The following is a 22,053-nucleotide window of genomic DNA, read 5'->3' as shown; positions in this document are numbered from 1 at the left end:
CTAGGCAGATCAATGAGTCAGAAAATTAACAAGGGTATCTAGGAATTGAACTCAGCTCTGCACCAAGCAGACCTAACAGACATCTACAGAACTCTCCACCAAAATGAACAGAATATACATTCTTCTTAGCACCACACAGCACTTATTCCAAAATTGACCACATAGTTGGAAGTAAAGCACTCCTCAGCAAATGTAAAAGAACAGAAATTATAAGAAACTGTCTCTCAGACCACAGTGCAATCAAATTAGAACTTAGGATTAAGAAACTCACTCAGAACCGCTCAACTACATGGAAACTGAACAACCTGCTCCTGAATGACTACTGGGTACATAACGAAATGAAGGCAGAAATAAAGATGTTCTTTGAAACCAATGAGAACAAAGACACAACATACCAGAATCTCTGGGACACATTCAAAGCAGTGTGTAGAGGGAAATTTATAGCACTAAATGCCCACAAGAGAAAGCAGGAAAGATCTAAAATGGACACCCTAACAACACAATTAAAAGAACTAGAGAAGCAAGAGCAAACACATTCAAAAGCTAGCAGAAGACAAGAAATAACTAAAATCAGAGCAGAACTGAAGGAAATAGAGACACAAAAAACTTTTCAAAAAATCCATGAATCTAGGAGCTGGTTTTTTGAAAAGGTCAACAAAATTGATAGATCGCTAGCAAGACTAATAAAGAAGAAAAGAGAGAAGAATCAAATAGATGCAATAAAAAATGATAAAGGGGATATCACCACGGATCCCACAGAAACACAAACTACCATCAGAGAATACTATAAACACCTCTATGCAAATAAACTAGAAAATCTAGAAGAAATGGATAAATTCCTCGACACATACACCCTCCCAAGACTAAACCAGGAAGAAGTTGAATCTCTGAATAGACCAATAACAGGCTCTGAAATTGAGGCAATAATTAATAGCCTCTCCCTGGGAATGGGCAGGCCTGGGTCCAGTCCACAGGGCCCCTCGTGGGCCCTGACACAGGATGGAGTTGAGGTGGGGGCAGCGCTGGACCCCAGGGCCCCTGCCTGCCTCCTGGGGAGCCCGGTGACCCAGGCAGCCCTGGTGAGGCTGTGGGTGTCTGGGCCATAGCGAGGCTCCCGGGCTCCCACAGGACAGATGCGGACAGTGAGGCTAGGGAGGCCCTGCTGCCCTCCGGACTGTCCCTCCAGCCCCCAGCTTTCTGTGGTTCTCTGGACCCCCTCTGCAGAGGAGCAGAGGAGCCCACCCTGGGTCCTGAGACGCCGAGCTTGAGGGACCCCAGAGCTCTAGCGAGGCTGCTTCCTTTGCGGATGGTGAAGCTGAGGTCCAGAGGAGGGCAGGGGCAGGTTCCGGGCGCTCCTCAGGCAAAGGGAGCCCATCTCGGGGAGGGGGTCACAGGGAGCGCTCCTGCGACTTCTAGGGCCCGAAAGCTGGGGAGGATGAGAGACCAGGGGCCTTTCGTCGTCCCCTGGGGCTGGGCAGAGGCTCAGTCTGTGCCGCAACCCAAAGCTGCTTCTGGCAAGTCGGAGCCGCGATCCCTTTAAGAGGGGGTGGAGCTTCAACCTGGCACGAGGGACGCTGCCGGCATGCGTGTCCCTACGGAAGCTGGGGCTGCACTTCCTGCGAGGCCCCTGCAGCCGCACCCTGGTCAGAGCGAGCTTCGGAGAAGGGGTGGTGGGTTCCACGTGATGGTGGAGTAGGAGGCAGGTCTCCGCGGTAAGCGGCGGGGGCGTGGACCCCACCGGGAACCCTCCCAGCTTCTTCCCTGCCTCTCCCTGTTTTCGTGCCCTCACTTCTTCGTGGGCATCTGGGCCCGAGTCCTCCGCGTGGGGGCGGTTGTGGGGTCCTGGCTACTGCAGCGTCCGCACCCCGGCTGGGAAGGCTATGCCAGTGTCCGACCCGCGTCCAGCGTATAGGAGCGCCCTGGCCCAGAGCTGGGGGTGAAACGCGGGACCTGGGTCCCTAAGAGCCCCAGGGGCCTCTGAGCTGGTGTCTAGGATTATTTTTGATGCCTCAGCACCTTTAAAAAGAGACCTCGCTAGAGCAAGGTACATCTGTAGTTTCAGTTCTTTGAGGAGTCTCCAGCTATTTAGCTGTTTTCCATGGTGTGTATCCTAATTTTCATTTCCACCTACAGTGTATGAGTTTCCCTTTCTCCAAAACCACACCTGCATTCCTATTATTTTTGGTTTGGGGTTTGTTTTGTTTTTGTTTTTGTTTTGAGACGGAGTCTTGCTCTGTCTTCCAGGCTGGAGTGCAGTGGCTCCATCTCGGCCGACTGCAACCTCTGCCTGGTTTTAAGCAAGTCTCCTGTCTCAGCCTCCAGAGTAGCTGGGACTACAGGCGCCCGCCACCATGCCCAGCTAATTTTTGTATTTTTAGTAGAGATGGGGTTTCACGATATTGGTCACGCTGGTCTCAAACTCCTGACCTCAGATGATCTACCTGCCTCGGCCTCGCAAAGTGCAGAGATTACAGGCATGAGACAGCGTCCCCAGCCCCTCCTATTTTTTTTTTTTAAATCTAAGAATATTCAATAAGTGTGAGATTATCTGTACGTGGTTTTGAATTACAGTTTTCTAATGAATAGTTTATTTTGAGGACCTTATCTCTTATTTGTTGTTCGATTTTATGGCTGTGCAGAATTGTCCAGGTTCTTTGCAAAACATTAGATTGGATGCTTTTGCTACTTTGTAGTGTTTTTGGTGTACATGTTAGATGACAACTCTTCGTGAATTACGTGATTGCCTGAAATTTTTGCCTAATCTATAGGATGCTTTTTAATTTGGAAAGTAGTTTTCTTTGATGTGCAGAAACTTTTCATGTTGACGTAGACTCATATATTTATTTTTGCGTTTCGTGCATGTAGTTTTTGTCACCCATATAAGAAAATATGTATCAGTGACAAAGCATTTAATTGTCAATGAGGTTTTTCTTCCAGGGTGTTTGTTTATTTTCCTCTTTGCAAAGGTGAGCAGAGATTCAAGTGACCCAGAATATATGCTCATCCTGTGTTTTAGTTAAAAACATTTTGTGGTTTATGGTCTTTTGTTTTGCCTTCTATTTGGGAGAGGGGGTGTTCATTTTCATACATCGTGTAAAATAAGGTCCTATTTTTTGCTTCTGCATCTGGATATCATTTTTCTCAAAGGTATTCATTCTCTGCCCTCCACATTGCAGTGTTCTTTATCAAAGTCAGTTGATTGTGTTCATATTTGTGTTGATCATGTTTTTGTCCTCCCTGTTTTTGTCCATAGTTTATGCAAGTATCATATATCAGCTGTATAACTACAACTTGGCAGTGTAATTTGATATTGAGAATTGTGGGTCTTCACTTTGTATTTCTTAGGATTCCTTTAGATATTCATTGCTTTTGTGGTTCCCTGTGATTTTTAGTAATACATACTTATTTCTGTTAACATTTTTCACAACATAAAGGTCCATAATTAGAGGTACACTTTCATACATATAGATTGGGTAATGATCAAATCAGGGTACTTAGGATCTGTATTTGCTCAGCCAGGCATTTTTTTTTTTTTTTTTTTTGTGGGGAGAACATTCAAAATTCTCCCTTCTTGCTCTAGAAAAATGTGATATTGTTAACTCCAGTCACCAGGCTGTGGAGGAGAACCTCAGATTTATTCCTTTAATGTTAAGATAACTTCGTTTCCATAATCAATCCTTCCCCATTCCCCCTCTATCTCCCAAACTCTGGTAACCAATATTGTGCTTTCTACTTCATTAAGATAAACATCTTAAGATCTCACATGAGTGGTATCATGCTGTGTTTGTCTTTCTAGGCCTAGCTCATTACATTTAACATAATGTTTTCCAGGTTGATCTGTGTTGCTCTAAATGACACTGTTTCATTATTTCGATGGCTGAAGAATATTTTCTAGTGTATGTATATGAGAGTTTCTTGATCTCTTTATCTGTGGATGAACAGGTAGGTTGAGTTTATACCCAGTAATGGGACTGCTAGATGACATGGTATTTGTTTTTTTCCTATTCTTTGCAAGACCTCTAACTGTTTTTTATAGTGTTAATACCAATTTATGTTTCCACAAACAGTTCCCCTTTCTGGAAATTCATACCAGAAATTGTCTTTTTAAATATTTTGATCTTTTTGCAATGTTCATTCTATTGGAGTGAGATAAGATCTGAGTGTGGTTTTGATTTGCATTTTTCTCATGAGTAGTAATGTTAACCACGTTTTTGTAGACATTGTGTCAGTTTCCTGTCTTCTTTGGAAAAATATCTAATCCAGTTATTTGCCCAGTTTTTGTCTGGCAATTGTTCTGTTGTTTTGTTATTTTTTTTTGCCAGCTGGTAGTATGACTGGCTTGTACCTTTTCAAAAATAATCCCTTATCCCAAACTTGTAATTTTTAGTGTGCCTTTTTATTTTGTTTATTGTTTCCTTTGTTGGGCACAAATGCTTCAGCTTGACGTGGTCCCACATGTGTGTAATTTCTTGGTGGCTGTGCTGTTGGTTACTAATCAAGAAAAAACAAAGTCACTACCAAAGCAGTTCATTGTCAATAATTTTTTCTCTTGTATTTTTGTTTACTTTTTGCGAACCCTGATCATACATCCAAGTTGTCCTAAATACACGCACACCTAAGGTTGTCTTTATAGGAGCTTTATGGTTGCAAGTTTGTGTATAATCTTTAATCATTTTGAGTTGATTATTGTGTATCTAGTACCATAAGAGTCCTGTATTATTCTTTTGCATATGGATATCTAGTTTTGGAAATCTTCCCCGTTGTGTCATTTTGTTGGTATTTTGAAAAATGTGTTCATTCCATATAAATTTTTGTTTATTATTGAGCACATTCACTTTGCTCACTGGTCTGTGTTTCTCTGTGTATATCAGTAACATATGGGTTTATTAACTATGGATTTTCATTTAATTAGAACTCAGGGAATGTGATGCATCCCATATGGTTTGTATTTCTCAGGATAGCTTTGGAAATTCAGGGTGTTTCACATTTCCACATAAATTTTGGCATTGTTTCTTTCTATTTCTTAAAACACTATTTGTCATATACTAAATGTATACAATTAGAAGGTACAAGGAAGATTTTGATACATGTATATGTTGAGTGATGATAAAATCAGGTTATTTAGCATCTCTCCATCTCATATAGTTATTATTTTTGAGTGGTAACAACATTCAGAATCTTTCCTTCTAGCTACTTTGAAACATATGATACATTTGTGTTAAGGCTAGTCACCCCACTGTGGAATAGAAGACCAGAATTGGTCACTCTCATCTGAGAGTAACTTTGTACCCCATCACTGATTCCTTCCGAGACCGCCTTCACTTCCCCAGCAGCCTCTGGTAAGCCCTAATGAACTTTCTACTTCTAGAAGATAAAGCTTTTTTCAGTCTACATGCCTGAGATCACGTGGCATGGGACTTTCTCTACCAGGCTTATTCTTCGGACCTCATGTTCTTCAGGTTTCTTCATGTGGCTGCAGATGGCAGGATTTCCCAAAGGTTTATGGCTGAAACATATTCCGTGGTATATCTGTACAGCAGTTTCCTCATCCCTGCAGCTGTGTTTGAACAGGTAGGTTGGTTCTCTACCTTGGCCACAGTTAAGAGTGCTTTAGTACCCATGGGAAGGCAGATAGCTCTCTTCAGCCTAGGGACTTCAACTGCTTTAAATGTGGAACCAGTGGTGGGGCTGTTAGCTGATATGGTAGTTGTACTGTGAATTTTTTCAGAATCCTCTAGCTGTTTTTCATAGTGTGTATACTAATTTACATCCCCACCAATAGTGTTTAAGAGTTACCTTTCTGTAAGTCTACACTGGATGTCACCTTCAAAAATTTGTGTTTTGTTTTTGGTAGCACTCATTCTGAGTGGAATGAGACAGAATCTTAGTGTGGTTTTCATGGACATTTTTTTGTGAGATTTAATGATGTCGAGAAAGTTATTTGAGAAATCCCCACATTGCTTTCCATGGCGTCCAAACTAGTTTGCATTTCCACCAACAGCAGACCAGCATCCCTCCTCCTCTGCCTTGCTGGTGTTCATTCTTGTGGACTGTGTCCTAATTGTCATTCATCAGAATGTGTGAAATACTATCTCATGGGCCTTTTGCTTTGCATTCCTCTGATGATTCCTGAGGTAAAGAAATGTTGTCTTTTCTGTTGGTTGCTGTAAACCTTCTTTTGAGATGCATATTTTCATTCCCCTTACCCTTTCTTCGTTGAGTTTTTGTTTTTCTGATTTATTTGCTTAACGTATTTGAGGTAGATCCTGGATATTAGACTTCATCAGATGCGTATGTGGGAACATTTTCTCCCATTGTGTAGGCTGTCTGTTTACTGTGTTGGTCATTTCTTCTGCTGTGCAGCAGCTCTTTTGTATATTAGGCCGCACTTGTCAATAATTGTTTTAGTTGCATTTGCTTTTGGGGACTTAGGCATAGCCGTGCTCTGCCAAATCCTCTGTCAGGAAGAGTATTTCCAAGTTCTCTTGCAGGCTTTTCATAGTTTGAGGTCTTGCATTTACATCTTTCATTCATCTTGAGTTGATTTCTGTACAGGGTGAGACACGGGCCCACTGTTTTTCTTCTGCAACTGGCTAGCAGTTTATCCTGGCACCATCTATTGAGCGGAGGGAGTCCTTTCTCCAAAGCTTATTTTTGTGGATTTTTTTGAAGATCCTATGGTGTTAGGGGTGTGGGTTTACATCTGGGTCCTCTAATCTGTTCCACTGCTCTGTGTGAAATGGGGTCCCTAGCTTTTCAATGAAATTTAAAATCGGGAAGTGTGACACAACCAATATAGTTTGGACTTCTCAGGATTGCTTTACAAATTCAGGGTGTTTTGTGGTCTGCATGAATTTTAGCATTGCATATTTACATGTTTTTTAAAAGGTTGGCCATATAGTAAAGGTATACAATGGGGAGAGTTAGAGTGGGGCATTTTGGTTAATGCAGACACAGAGGAATGTTAAAATCAGGATATTTAGAGTCTCTGTTATCACCAACAGTTGTTAATTTCTTTATGGTGAAAACATTTGGAATCTTCTTTTCCAGATTTTGTGAAAAAGGTGTGATGTTTTGTTAACCTCTGGTCACTGTGCTGTGGAACAGAGAGGAACAATTCATTCCTCTCATCTAAGTGTAATTTGGTACCTATTTCTGATCCCTGCCTATGCCCCTGCTTCCCTTCAATCTCTGGAAACCACTGTTGTGCTCTCTAGATCTATTGCAATAAAGCCTTTTATTTTGGGTTCTACATGAGTGAGATGTGGCAATATTTTTCTTTCTCTACCTGGTTTAGGTTATTTACCATGCTGTCCTCCAGGTTCAACAGTATGGCTCCAAATGATGAAATTTCACTTTGATTTTCTGGCTGAAGACTATTCTGTTTGTGTGCGTCCCCCACAGTTACTTTATGCCTTCATCTGTGGATGGGCAGGTAAGTTTATTCCTTATCTTGGCGATTGTGAATAGTGCTGCAGTCCGCATAGGATGGCTGATACCTCTTGCATAAACTGATTTCTTTTGCACTGAAAGTATACTTAGTAGTAGAATTGTTAGGTGAAGTGGTAGTTGTAGGTTTAATTTTTGGAGGAACCTCCCACTGGTTTCTGTAGTATGTATACTAATTAACATTCTTTTTTTTTTTTGATGGAGTCTCACTCTGTTGCCCAGGCTGGAGTGCAGTGGCACGATCTCAGCTCACTGCAAGCTCTGCTTCCTGGGTTCACGCCCTTCTCCTGCCTCAGCCTCCTGAGTAGCTGGGATTACAGGCACCCGCCACCACGCCCGGCTAATTTTTTGTATTTTTAGTAGAGACGGGGTTTCACTGTGTTAGCCAGGATGGTCTCGATCTCCTGATCTCGTGATCTGCCGGCCTGGGCCTCCCAAAGTGCTGGGATTACAGGCATAAGCCACTGTGCTCGACTGTATACTAATTAACATTCTTACCAAACGAGTTCTTCTCTGGAAATTTCCACCAGCATTTGTGTCTCTTTTAATATATTTTATCACTTTGATAACATCCATTTGAATTATAGTGAGATTATATGTGTGTTGTTTTGATTTATATCTTTCTCATGGTTTGTGATATTATTCAAGTTTTAAAACTTGTTTTCAATGTTATGTCTTTTTTGTAGAAATGTCTATTCAGGTTTTGTTTGGTTATTAGTTTCTCTTTTGTGTTTTTGCTAGTAAGTAGTGTTAGTTGCTTAGACATTTTGAAGACAGCCTTTTATCAGATGTATGTTTGTCGAAACGTTTCTTGTACAATGAAACATACATGGAAATGTTCTGTGCAATAAAAACAGCAGTGGTAACAGAGGAGATGTAGGCTCTGAGTGTCTCACTGGAGACTGAAGTCCACAGATATGCAACAAAGCCTTTGTCTCCCTGATGTTTTTGCTTCCTGCTGGTCATGTGCTTTCACATATCAAGAGAGGACATTTAACATTTGAGCCACAGCGTCATTTGCTGTTGTCTGATGGGTGAGATTTTTGCTGGTGTAGTCCATGTTGTCATATGTTCTTGGGGCCCACAGGATTATTCTTGGTCATCTAAGATGTTACTGACATCTTGTCACCTTAAGATGTTGCTGACTTAATCACCTTCAACTGACTCCTGTTCATTCTTCAAAATAAGCAAACACATGTTGTTTCAGTGATCCTTTCAGTTGGTGATTTGCCTGGTGCATTCCTACGTGAGGTCACCCCCCGTCAAATGACCTACAGGTGGTAACAGTCTGTGAACAAGCAGTTTACAGGAGGGACCAACCATGTGTGGGCATGGGGTGGGTCATTTCAAAGTGAGGTAGTCAACCTGTACCCTAGACTGGCACAGACAGAAGAAGCCACAATCCTTTAGAGAGAAAAAAATTACAAAGTATAAATGTCCTTTGTTAAGAGAAACAGAGACCATTTTCAGAGGGCATAATAGTATTAAAATGTGTTCTCATTGTTCAGCTCCCACTTATGAGTGAGCACATGCAGTGTTTGGTTTTCTGTTCCTGTGTTGGCTTGCTGAGGATAATGGCTTCCAGCTTCATCCCTGTCCCTGCAGAGGACTTGATCTCATACCTTTTTATGGCTGTGTAGTATTCCATGATGTATATGTAGTACATTTTCTTTTTCCAGTCTATTATTGATGGGCATATGGGTTGGTTCCAAGTCTTTACCATTGTGAATAGTGCTGCTATAAACATACATGGAGCAGATGGTGCTCAAAGCAAGATGGACCTCTGAGCAAGATAAGCTCCAAGCTTGATGGAGCTCAGAGCAGATGGAGCCCCAGGTGAGATGGAGCTCCAATTAATATGAAGCTCGGAGCAGATGTTGCTCAGAGTATGATGGATCTCCAAGCCTATAGTCTCAGAGCAAGATGGAGCTCTGAGCAAAATGGAGCTCAGAGCAGATGGTGCTCAGAGCAAGATGGAGCTGGGCGTGATTGGGGCTCCGAGCAAGATGGAGCTTGGAGCAGATGGAGCTCTGAGCAGATGGAACTCAGTGCAACATGGAGCACAGAGTGTCTAGCTCAGAGCAAATATAGCTCAGACAAGAAGGAGCTCCAAGCAAGATGGAGCTTAGAGCCGATGTTCCTCTGTGTAAGATGGAGCTCAGAGCAAGATAAAGCTTGGAGTCATTGGAACTCTGAACATTGCTCTGAGCAGTTGGAACTCTGAGCAAGATGGAGCTCTGAACAAGATGGTGCTCAGAGCAGATGAAACTGAGCAATAAGGAGCTCTAAGCAAGATGGAGCTTGGTGCAGATGTTGCTCAGTTTCAGATGAAGCTCAGAGCAGATGGTGCTCAGAGCATGATGGAACTCAGAGTGATTAGAGCTCCAAGAAAGATGGAGCTCAGAGAAGATCGAGCTTGGAGTAGATAGAGCTCTGAACAAAAAGGAGCTCCCAGCAAGATAGAACTTGGAGCAGATGTTGCTTGGTATAAGATGGAGCTCAGAGCAGATGCTCATAACAACACGGAGCTTGAAATGACTGGAGCTTTAAAACTTTGCTCTGGAGGATTGGAGCTCTGAGCAGATGGTGATCAGAGCAAGATGAACCTCGGAGTGATTAGAGCTTCGAGCACAATGGAGCTTGGAGCAGATGCAGCTCTGAGCAAGATATAGCTCAGAAAACTTGTTGCTCATAGTAAGATGTAGCTTGAGCAGATGGTGTTCAGAGCAAAATGAAGCTGGAAGTAATTGGAGCTGTCAGCAAGATGGAGCTTGGAGCAAATGGAGCTTGGACCAAATGAAGTTCTGATCAAGAAGGAGCTCTAAGCAAGATGGAGCTTGGAGCAAATGTTGCTCAGTTTCAGATGGAGCTCAGAGCAGATGATGCTCAGAGCAAGATGGAGCTCAGAGAACATGCTGCCTACAGTAAGATGGAGCTTCGAGCACATGACGCTCAGAGCAAAATGGAGCTGGAAGTGATTGGAGATATCAGCAAGATGGAGCTAGAAGATGCAGCTCTGAGCATATGGAGTTCTGAGCAGAGGGTGCTCAGAGCAAGATGGAGTTTGGAGTGATTGGAGCTCTGAGAAAGATGGAGCTTGGAGCAAATGGAGCTCTGAGCAAAATGGAGCTCAGTGTGATTGGAGCTCTAAGCAAGATGGAGCTTGGAGCAGATGGAGCTTCAAGCAGCTGGTACTCAGAGCAAGATGGAGCTTGGAGTGATTGGATCTCTGAACCAGATGGAGCTCAGATCAGATAGACCTCTGAGCAAGAAGGAGCTCCAAACAAAATGGAACTTGGAGCAGAAGTTGCTGGTGTAATATGGAGCTCAGAGCAGATGGTGCTCAGAGCAAGAGGGAGCTCAGAGTGATTGGCTCTCTGAGCATTGCTCTGAGCGATTAGAGCTCTGAGCAAGATGCAGCTCAGAGAAGATAGAGCTCTGAGCAAAAAAGGAGCTCTAAGCAAGATGGAGTTTGGAGGAGATGTTGCTTGGTTTTAGTTGGAGCTCAGAGCAAAATGGAGCCCACAGTGATTACAGCTGCAAGCAAGGTGGAGCTCAGAGCACATGTAGCTCAGAGTAAGATGAGCTCTGACCACATGGTGCTCAGAGTAAAATGGAACTAGAAGTGATTGGAGCTCCCAGCAAGATGGGGCTTGGGGTGATTGGAACTCCCAGCAAGATGGAGCTCAAAGTAGATGGATCTCTGACTAGATGGAGCTCTGAGTAAGATGAATGTCTATGCAGATGTTACTCACAGCAAGATAGTGCTTGGAGCGATTGGCACTTCGAGCAAGATGGAGCTTGGAGCAGATGGAGCTCTGAGCAAGGTGGAGCTTGGAGTAGATAGAGCTTGGAGCAAGAAGGAGCTCCAAGCAAGATGGAGCTTGCAGCAGGTGCTTCTCAGTGTAAGATGGAGCTCAGAGAAGATGATGTTCAGAGCAAGATTGAGCTCAGGGTGATTGGCACTCCAAACATTGCTCTGAGCCCATTGGAGCTCTGAGCAAGAAGAAGGTGGGAAGTGAGCAAGAAGGTGAAGTGATACAATCACACAGAACATTACAAGTTTAGCAGAAGCTATTATTAAATGTAAAGAGAAGAATGCCCCAGAATTCTATGTGGATTGTCAGGGGACAATACTCATTTCTGTAATCAGGCATACTTTCTTTGAAAAAGTTTATCGTATCAAACCTCACAAGGACAACCAGAACTCTGCGATATCCACTCTACAAACCTCAGACCCCTACAGTGTAGTAAAGGTGACAGCCAAGATAGAAAGACAGAAACACACTGTTTGATGACCAATCTTTGGAAGTTGAGACGGCAAATGTGGATTTACTCAGATTATTTTCCTGTTAGCACCTCTAGATGTAATTTTGACGGTACTTTGAATTGGGCTGATGACACAATGGGGAAACATAAACTGCTGACACTGGACTTCAGCAGTACAATAGCAGCCATGAACAAGGCCATTGAAAAAGACTGGTGGTTACATTGCCACGTGTTTTTCTGCATGGCATCATCATCTTAACTATGGACTTTATGTGTTTTCACAGCAAGAGGTTTCTAGTATTTAGAAGTGGACCTTATGCATCGTATACTTCATAAGAGCTTGGAAAGCTCTCACCCAGGTATTACCAAATGCCAGACATCTCTCTATGTAGGCCATTTTCTGCCACAGCCAGAATTCATTCTGGGTAACATGCTGTTCTTGGCTGCTAAGGAAGTGATGTGGGGGAGCCAGGTGTCTCTCGCTGTCTGTAAGTCTATGGGAAAAAGAACACTGAAAGGCACTAAGTTTACTGCCACGTTTAAAGGAACTTGTCAAGGCAACACAAGAGTGTTGTAGTCCTATGTGGCCAACACTAACCTGAGTTTTTACAGCAGTTATTGCATAATGATCACAGTCACATTCAAGTTCACTTTCTAAATCTTAGATTCTACAAAAACTCTGTCTGATAATGTCGTATAGACCTTTCGGTAGCTAAAATCAATGAGTTTGAAAAATAATTTGAATTTGGCTTGCTCACGTTTTCAGCAAAATGCACTTGTGAGTCCTGCTCTGTCATTGTATTTTACATGTGTGGCTGTCCCTCTTGCTGTGTTGGAAGTCAATGTTCCAGAATGTTAACTTCTACAAATACCTATGTATAGAGCAAAGAGAAAACTCTTCAAGTCAAAAGAGTGTATGTTGTTTCAAGGCAGCGCTCTAGCCTTGGATTTGACACTATAATATTTGTTACACAGAGAGAAGATGGTTCGTTTTTGTATTTTATTTTTAATTTTTGTGGGTACATAGTATTTATGGAGTACATGAGATGTTTTGATACGGGCATGCAATGTGAAAAAAAGCACATCATAGAGAATGGGGTATCCCCTCAGTGATTCTTTGAGTTACAAACATTCCAATTACCCTCTTTATGTTATTTTCAAATATATGATTAAGTTATTATTGACTGTAGTCGCCCGGGTTTGTTATCAAATAGTAGGTTTTTATTATATATTATTTCTTTTTTGTTTTTTGTATCCATTAACAATTCCTGCCTCCCTCTCACTCTCTCACTACCCTTCCCAGCCTCTGGTAATCATCCTTCTACTATGTCCATGAATTTAATTGTTTTCATTTTTAGATCCCAGAAATAAGTGAGAACATGTGATGTTTGTATTTCTGTGCCTGGCTTATTTTTCTTGACATAATAATCTTCAGTTCCATCCATGTTGTTGCAAATGACAGGCTTTCATTTTTGTGGCTGAATAGTACTCCACTGTGTATATGTACCACATTTTCTTCCTTCATCTGTTGATGGACACTTAGGTTGCTTTCAAATATTAGTAGTTGTAAACAGTGCTGCAGCAAACCTAGGTGTGCAGAAATATCTTTGATATACTCATTTCCTTTCTTTTGGGTATATACCAAGCAGTGGGATTTTTGGATCATATGGTGGTATACTGTTTTTTTTTTCAGGAAACTCCAAACTGTCCAAGGAGATAGTTCTGTTGTGATTACTTCATTGAGAAATTTAACTTATGAGCAGTTGAAAGGAATGCAAGTTGCTGGAAAATCAGAATGAAGAGTGCAAAATGACCAAGCTACAATATATTGTCATTATTCACTCTGATGTGAAAAAGGCAGTGAATTTAATAGAAAATAACTTTGCAGAGTAAAATCTCAGGTGTGTTTTTTTAGTGCCACAGTCTTGGATGATGCCTTCCTAGAAGCTGTCAACATCTCTTCTTAATTGGAGGAAGTGTTAAGCCCCAAAGTAGCTGGAGCAGTACATCTTCAATTTTTGACAAGAAAGCAGGAACTTGATCACTTTGAGTGCTATTCATTAGTTTCTGCTTTCATTGAGAATGCAACAAAAGCCAACTAGGCTGCTGCTAACTCCTTGCTGGACATCTTCTGCCATTGTCACAGGAACTGTGATCTCACTGGACAATTAACTAGGGAGCCTTTAATCTTGAATGACAGCTGCACAAATGATCTTCAAAGCATTTTAGCCACCAGAGGAATTCTCTTCCAATACCCAAAATCCATCAGTATCTTGAATCATGCTGGATTTTGAATAATTCTTGACAAGCCATGTAAAGGGGGCTCTCTGGCCTTGAAATAGTGATGTTTTTTATACAGAAAGGAGAATGCAGAATGGTCAGACTACCATGCACTGTTAAATTTGATTTCAAGAAATTACAGGAAAACTTTCCAAAGTTCCATCTCACAGAATTTATTTTTACAAAGAATTCCAAGATAAGTTTAGTTTTATGGAAGATTTTTATGTGGTTTTTACTCACTCTTCATCTCAGACATCAACAGATGATTATATCACTTATTTAGCCAGTAAATTTATTAATATAAAATTCAGAGACATTCCAATATCCACATTGCTTACACCGTTAGGCATAGATTCAATGTCAGCTATGACAATTGAAAATAAGCTGTTTTGTGATTTAAAGGTTTAAATTTCTCTAACCAAACTGCTTGATCCAGATGCAGCACTGCAAATGTTAATATCTGTTCTGGAAGAGCAATCAAATAAGACTTAAGAGGAAAAGGAATGGCCACAATCCACCTGAAATTTTTTTTAAAAATGTGTGCAGCCTACTAAATCAGAATGAAAACAGAAGTACAAGATTATAAACAAAATGCAACCAAACTTTTCTTAAGCTTACCTAAAGTTATTTTATCTGAAAATTTCAAGCAACTTTGTTCAACATTAAATTGACAATCTAAACTAACAAGTCTTTTGAATTTATGTATGGTAGTAAACATTCTCTCTATTAACTTTATTACCTAAGGCTAAACCTAAAATTTTTAAGCAAAATTAGAAAAATAGTCTTCACTCATCAAAAAATAAAGTTTGTTACATTTAGTATTTTCCCAATGAAATTGGTCATTCTTGGTTTTTTATTTAGAGAATCTGTGCAAAATTTCACTAAAAATAAATTAGCACTAGAAATTATTTCTAAATACCAAAAAAAAAAAAAAAATGAAGAATGGTTTCACAAAGAAAAAAAGAAAACTTGCTTAATTAGCAGAGTATCATCTCTGTGATTTTGTGATTATTTGATCAGTGTCCTGAGATGGATACAATGGCAAGTAATGACAAAATTAAAATAAGCATGCAGATTTTTTTAAATTAAGTGCCAAAAAATAATGGGTCGTGCAAAGCCCTTAAAAACATTGTGGCCTAATTCTAAAGTTTTTTGCTACTATCCTACATCACACCCAACATCAGTTAAGTGCTCATTCTGTGACAGGTAGTACATTACATTTTAGCAAACTACACAAGACCCGCATGTGATAATATGCTTCAGGGTTGTAAGGTTGGGTGCATTTACTAGTCTTGAATTTTCTGGGAGTATACAAACCCAATATTAGTCTAGATGCCCAAAAATCTATTTAGGCATCACAGTAGAATGGAGAGTAATCTTGACCACAGGAGGCTGTGTTGTGGCATTTATTTTGAAATTATTTTTTCTTGATTTTTTTTGCCTTTTAATTGTTTTGTGAGTTTTATAATATACAGAATATTTTTAAATTATTATATATATAAACTGATTAGTCTTCATTTTAAGCTTATGCCTCTGGGGTCTTACTTGGATTTCTCCTAACAATATTATACAAATTTTTGCAATAATTTCTCTCATACTGCTTTTAACTCATTTAATTTTTCAACTTTTTAAGAATAACAAAAGTGATATTAATTGTAAAAATGCTGAAGTGTCATATGAATTTATGCAGTGCATATGTATTTTTTATTTTACCAATGAGATGGGAGAAATGCTGTCTTATATTTTAACATAGATTTTGGCCATTACACAGATGAAGCAACTTTTCATTTGTTAATACATAATGCATACTTTTTCTTCTGTGCAATTCCTCTTTATATTCTTTGCTCATTTTCCCACTGGGATTTGCAAGTTCTTTATTATTTGATAATCTCTATACATTCTGAATATCCATTTTTTGTTATATATACCATGTAAATATTTTCTTCTAATTTGTTATTTGTCTTTTAATGGTATTTATCAATTGTTTGCTAAAAATGAGTTTAGTTAGTAAAATTTGTCTATCTTTTACTTCATGATATTTGTATTTCATGTCATGAGGAAAAGGCATAAATATTTTAAAAACTTCCTTGTAGTATTAATTTTATTTTTTATTTCATTCTTTATTTGAAATTTATTGTTTATTTCTTCAAATTCCAAATAATAAACAACTTTCTCAAAGCAATGCTTCTTTCTACTGATTTCAAACGTTACATTTGTCTTCTCTGAAGTACTTGTCTATTTGATACCTGACTGTCACACTACTGCTGTGGATGTGCTTTGTAGCATCACAGTACTGCAGGGTTATAAGATTATCTGATAGCCAATAGAAGCAGACCTCTACTCACTGTCGTTCTTTTTTCTTTTGGAAAATAAAGTTAGCTATTTTTATCTGGGTTCTCATTTTTTTTTTTTTCTTTTTGAGATGAAGCCTTGCTCTCTCACCCAGGATAGAGTGCAGTGGTGTGATCTTGGCTCACTGCAACCTCTGCCTCCAGGGTTCAATTGATTCTCCTGCCTCAGCCTCCTGAGTAGCCAGGATTACAGGCATCCATTACCATGCCTGGCTAATTTTTTTATTTTTAGTAGAGACAGGACTTCACCATCTTGGCCAGGCTGGTCTTGAACTCCTGACCTCGTGTTGCACCCACCTCTGATTCCCAAAGTCATGGGATTACAGGTGTGAGCCACTGCACCTAGCCGGGTTCTCAGTTTTGTATAAACTTTAAAGAAGATTATCAAATCACATACCAATTACCATATGATTGAAATTTCAGTGTTTTTATATATAAGTTTCGAGACTAAAGCCATCTCTATTCTTTCAGCACTTCAGATGTTTATCTTTCAATTCAAAATGTATTCTAAATTTTATTTTGATGTTTCTTTTTGAATTATTTAGAAGTTTGTTGTTTGATTTCCAAACACTTGTATGTTTACTAAGTATCTTACTGATATTCATTCTTTTCTTTTTTAATTTATATTTTAGGTTCTGGGGTACATGTGCAGCTTTGTTATGTAGGTAAATTGCATGTTGCTGGGGTTTCATGGAAAAAATAATTTAGTCACTGAGGTAGTGAGCATAGTACCTGATAGGCATTAGTAATTTTTCAGTCCTCACCGATTTTCGACCCTCTACCCTCGCACAGGCCCTAGTATCTATTGGTTCCTGTTTTGGACCGTGTGGAGCCAATGTTTATCTCTCATTTATAGGTGATAATATATGCTTTCTTTTTCTGTTTTTGTGTTAATTTGCTTAATTTGTGGGATGTAGCCTCCAGCTACATCCATTTTGTTGCAAAAGTCATAATTTTATTGCTTTTTTGTTGCTACGCAGTATTTCATGGTGTATATGTACCAACTTGTTTTCTTTTTGAGATAGAGTCTCACTCTGACACCCAGGTTGGAGTGCTGTGGCATAATCTGGGCCCACTGCAACCTTCGCCTCCCAAGTTCAAGCTATTCTGCCACCTCAGCTTCCCAAGCTGGGTCTACAGGCATGCACCACCACACCTGGCTAATTTTTGTGTTTTTAGTAGAGATGGTGTTTCACCCTGTTGGCCAGGCTTTTCTCAAATTCCTCATATCAAATGATCCACCCATCTCGGCCTCCCAAACTGCTGGGAATACAGGCGTGAGCAACCACGTCAGGCGGCACACATTTTTTTTTTCTAGTCCACCACTGATGAGCCTCTAGGTTGGTTCCATGTTTTTGCTACTGTGAATAGTGCTGTCACGATCATACAAGTACATGTGTCATTTGGTAGAACAATTTATATTTCTTTGTGTATGTACCCAGTAATCAGATTGCTGTGCCAAATGGTAGTTCTGTTTAAGTTTTTTGAGAAATCTTCAAACTGCTTTATACAATGGCTGAATTAATTTACATTCCCAACAGAAGTGTATAAGATTTCCCTTTTCTCTGCAACCTCAGCAACATCTATTATTTTCTGACTTTTTATTAGTAGCCATTGTGATTGGTATGAAATGGTATCTCATTGTGGTTTTCATTTGCATTTCTCTAGCGATTAGTGATTTTTAAAATGGAGCATTTTTTCATATTCTTGTTGACAGCATGTATGTCTTTTTTGAGAAGTGTCTGTTCTTGTCCTTTGCCCATTTTTCAATGAGGTTGTTTAGTTTTTGATTAAAAATTTTTTTAAGTTCCTTACAGGTTCTGGATATGAGACCTTTGTCAGATCCATAGTTTGCAAATATTTTCTCCCATTTTGTTGGTTGTCTGTTTACTCTGCTGATAGTTTCTTTTGTTGAACATAATCTCCTTAGTATATTTAGGTCCCACTTGTCTATTTATGTTTTTGTTGCAATAGCTATTGGAAACTTGATCATAAAATCCCTGTTATTGCCTATGTCCAGAATATTATGTTCTGGGCTTTTGTCTAGGGTTTTTATAGTTTTAGGTTTTACATTTAGGTCTTTAATCCATCTTAAGTTGATTTTTTTAATATTGTTGGAAGGAAGTTGTCCATTTTAAATCTTCTGAATATGGCTAACCAGTATCCTAGTACCATTCATTGAATAGGGAGTCCGTTCCCATTGCTTCTAATTATAGACTTTGTCAAAGATCAGATGGTTATAGGAGTGCAGCCTACAACCTTCTCTAATCTGTTCCATTGGCTTTTGTATCATGGTTTTTGTACCAGACCTATGATGTTTTGGTTACTATATCCTTGGAGTATAGTTTGTGAACCCCCAAAATCTGAGACAGGTCTCAGTTAATTTACGAAGTTGACATTGCCCAGCTAGCCATATGTAGAAAGCTGAAACTGGATCCCTTCCTTATGCCTTATACAAAAATTAATTGAAGTTGGATTAAAGACTTAAATGTTAGACCCCAAACCATAAAAACCCTAGAAGAAAACCTAGGCAATACCATTCAGGACATAGGCATGAGCAAGGACTTCATGTCTAAAACCACCAAAAGCAATGGCAACAAAAGCCAAAATTGGCAAATGGGATCTAATTAAAGAGCTTCTGCACAGCAAAAGAAACCACCATCAGAGTGAACAGGCAACCTACAGAATGGGAGGAAATTTTTGCAATCTACTCACCTGACAAAGGGCTAATATCCAGAATCTACAACAAACTCAAATTTACCAGGAGAAAAAACAAACAACCCCATCAACAAGTGGGCAAAGGATATGAACAGACACTTCTCAAAAGAAGACATTTATGCAGCCAAAAGACACATGAAAAAATGCTCATCATCACTGGCCATCAGAGAAATGCAAATCAAAACCACAATGAGATACCATCTCATACCAGTTAGAATGGCCATCATTAAAAAGTCAGGAAACAACAGGTGCTGGAGAGGATGTGGAGAAATAGGAACACTTTTACACTGTTGGTGGGACTGTAAACTAGTTCAACCATTGTGGAAGTCAGTGTGGCGATTCCTCAGGAATCTAGAACTAGAAATACTATTTGACCCAGCCATCCCATTACTGGGTATATACCTAAAGGATTATAAATCATGCTGCTAAAAAGACACATGCACACATATGTTTATTGCGGCACTATTCACAATAGCAAAGACTTGGAACCAATCCTAATGTCCAATAATGATAGACTGGATTAAGAAAATGTGGCACATATACACCATGGAATACTATGCAGCCATAAAATTGATGAGTTCATGTCCTTTGTAGGGACACAGATGAATCTGGAAACCATCATTCTCAGCAAACTGTCGCAAGGACAAAAAACCCAACACCACATGTTCTCACTCATAGGTGGGAAATGAACAAAGAGAACACTTGGACACAGGAAGGAGAACATCACACATTGGGTCTGTCGTGGGGTGGGGGGAGGGTGGAGGGATAGCATTATGAGATATACCTAATGTAAATGACGAGTTAATGGGTGCAGTACACCAACATGGCACATGTATACATATGTAACAAACCTGCACATTGTGCAAATGTACCCTAGAACTTAAAGTGTAATAAAATATATATATATATATATATATATATATATATATAAAATGGCTGATCAGGAAAAAAAATTAGGAAGTAGAATTCAACAACACATCAAAAAGATTATACATCATGATTAAGTGGGAATTATCTTTGGCATGCAAGGCTGGTTTAACATATGTAAATCAATCAATGTGATATATCACCTTTACAAAATGAAAGATAAAACCATATGGTCACCTTAATTGATGCAGAAAAAGCATTTAACAAAGTTTAGCAACCTTTCTTGATAAAACTCTCTTAATACTTTATGTATAAAAGGGAAGTTCCTCAACATAATAAAGACCGTTTATGAAAAACCCATGGCCTACATCATAGTCAGTGGGGAACAACTAAAAGCTTTTCTACCAAGATTGAGTACAAGATAGGGATGCCCAGTCTCATCACTTTTATTCAACATAGTACTTGCAAAGGAATCTGATGAGAAAAAAAAAAGCAACTAAATTAAAGAAGTAAAATTATCTCTATTTGCAGATGACAAGACCTTTTATGTAAAAAACTCCAAACATTCCACAAAAAACTCTGAGAACTACTAAATCAACTCAGTTAAGCTGCAAAGTATAAACTCAACATATAAAAATCAATTGCATTTCTATATACAAATAACCTAGCTGACAAAGAAATCAAGAAAACAATCTCATTTACAATAGCATCAAAGGAAAACATATACTTAGGAATGAATTTAACCAAGAAGATGGAAGATGTGTACACTTGAAAACCATAAAACATTGATGAAAGAAATTTAGATATGAACAAATGAAAAGATATCCTATGTTTATGGATCAGAAGAATTAATATTGTTAAAATGTTCACACTACCCAAAGCAAATATACAGATTTAACACAATCCTCATCAAAGTTCTTATGGCATTCTTCACAGAACAGAAAAAAACAATGCTGGCCAGGCATTGTGGTTCACGCCTGTAATCCCAGCACTTTGGGAGGCCAAGGCAGGTGGATCACAAGGTCAGGAGTTGGAGACCAGCCTGGCCAACATAGTGAAACCCTGTCTCTACTAAAACTACAAAAATTAGCCAGATATAGTGGCATGTGCCTGTAGTTCCAGCTACTCGGGAGGCTGAGGCAGGAGAATTGCTTGAATCCGGGAAGCGGAGGTTGCAGTGAGGCAAGATTGTGCCACTGCACTCCAACTTGGGCAACAGAGTGAGACTTCATCTCAAAAAAAAAAAAAAAAAAACCAGAAAAAACAATCCTAAAACTCATATGGAACCACAAAAAACCCCAAACAGCCAACAGATTACTGTGAAAGAAAAAGTTGGAGGCATCACACCTCTCGATTTAAAATTGTATTACAAAGCTATAGTAATCAAAACAGTATGATACTGGCATAAAAACAAAAAATATAAACCAATGGAACGGAACAGAGACCTTTGAAATAAATCCAAACGTATACTGTCAACTAATTTTTGACAAGGGCAAACAAGACAACACAATGGAAAGAAAAATAGTCTCTTCAATAATAGTGCTGGGAAAACTGGATTTTCACATGCAAAAGAATAAAAATGTACCCTGATCATACACCATACACAAAAATCAACTCAAAACAGATACAAGACCCAAGACCCAAATAAGACCTGAAACCGTGAAACTCCTAGAAGAGAACATAGGGAGAAAGCCTCTTGACGTTGGCCTTAGCAATTATTTTTTGGATATCACACCACAAGCCAGGGTACAAATGGAAACATAAACAAGGAGGACTGCCTCAAACTAAAAAGCTTCTGCACAGCAAAGGAAACTACCAACAAAATGAAAAGAGAACCTACATACTGGAAGAAATATTTGCAGATCACGTATCTGATAAAGTGTTAATGTCCAAAAATCAGTAAAGAACTCTTTTAATAACAGAAAAACAACCCAGCTGAAAAAATGAGCCAAATAGGAAATGACCAATAGCAAATGGGGAGATGTACATTAAAAAAATACAAAGTAGCAGACATATAGGATGATCAAGTTAGAGATCTGATGTACATCATGAGGGCTATAGTTAATAAAAATGTATTGTCTTTGGGATTTTTGTTAAATAAGTAGATTTTAGCTGTTCC

The 22,053-nt window shown here is 39.4% G+C and overlaps 1 long non-coding RNA gene across 3 annotated transcripts; it reads left to right on the top strand.

Moving 5' to 3' along the window:
• The first annotated feature begins 1,630 nt into the window (after positions 1-1,630).
• Positions 1,631-21,764, top strand: LOC116481058 (uncharacterized). Of its 3 annotated transcripts, none has more exons than XR_009209438.1 (5): positions 1,631-1,712; positions 5,191-5,339; positions 5,460-5,571; positions 7,298-7,435; positions 20,466-21,764. It is a non-coding gene; the product is annotated as an uncharacterized LOC116481058 (long non-coding RNA). The 3 variants fall into 3 exon arrangements; XR_004251408.2 differs by lacking the exon at positions 20,466-21,764 and adding an exon at positions 13,412-16,386; XR_009209437.1 differs by lacking the exon at positions 20,466-21,764 and adding an exon at positions 13,412-14,922 and having other exon boundaries at positions 7,322-7,435.
• The last annotated feature ends 289 nt before the right edge of the window (positions 21,765-22,053 follow it).

Source organism: Hylobates moloch, unplaced genomic scaffold (assembly GCF_009828535.3).
Source record: "Hylobates moloch isolate HMO894 unplaced genomic scaffold, HMol_V3 SCAFFOLD_13, whole genome shotgun sequence".
Taxonomy (NCBI): domain Eukaryota; kingdom Metazoa; phylum Chordata; class Mammalia; order Primates; family Hylobatidae; genus Hylobates; species Hylobates moloch.
Note: the sequence above shows the minus strand (reverse complement) of the source record. Positions and strands in the feature narration are given on the sequence as shown.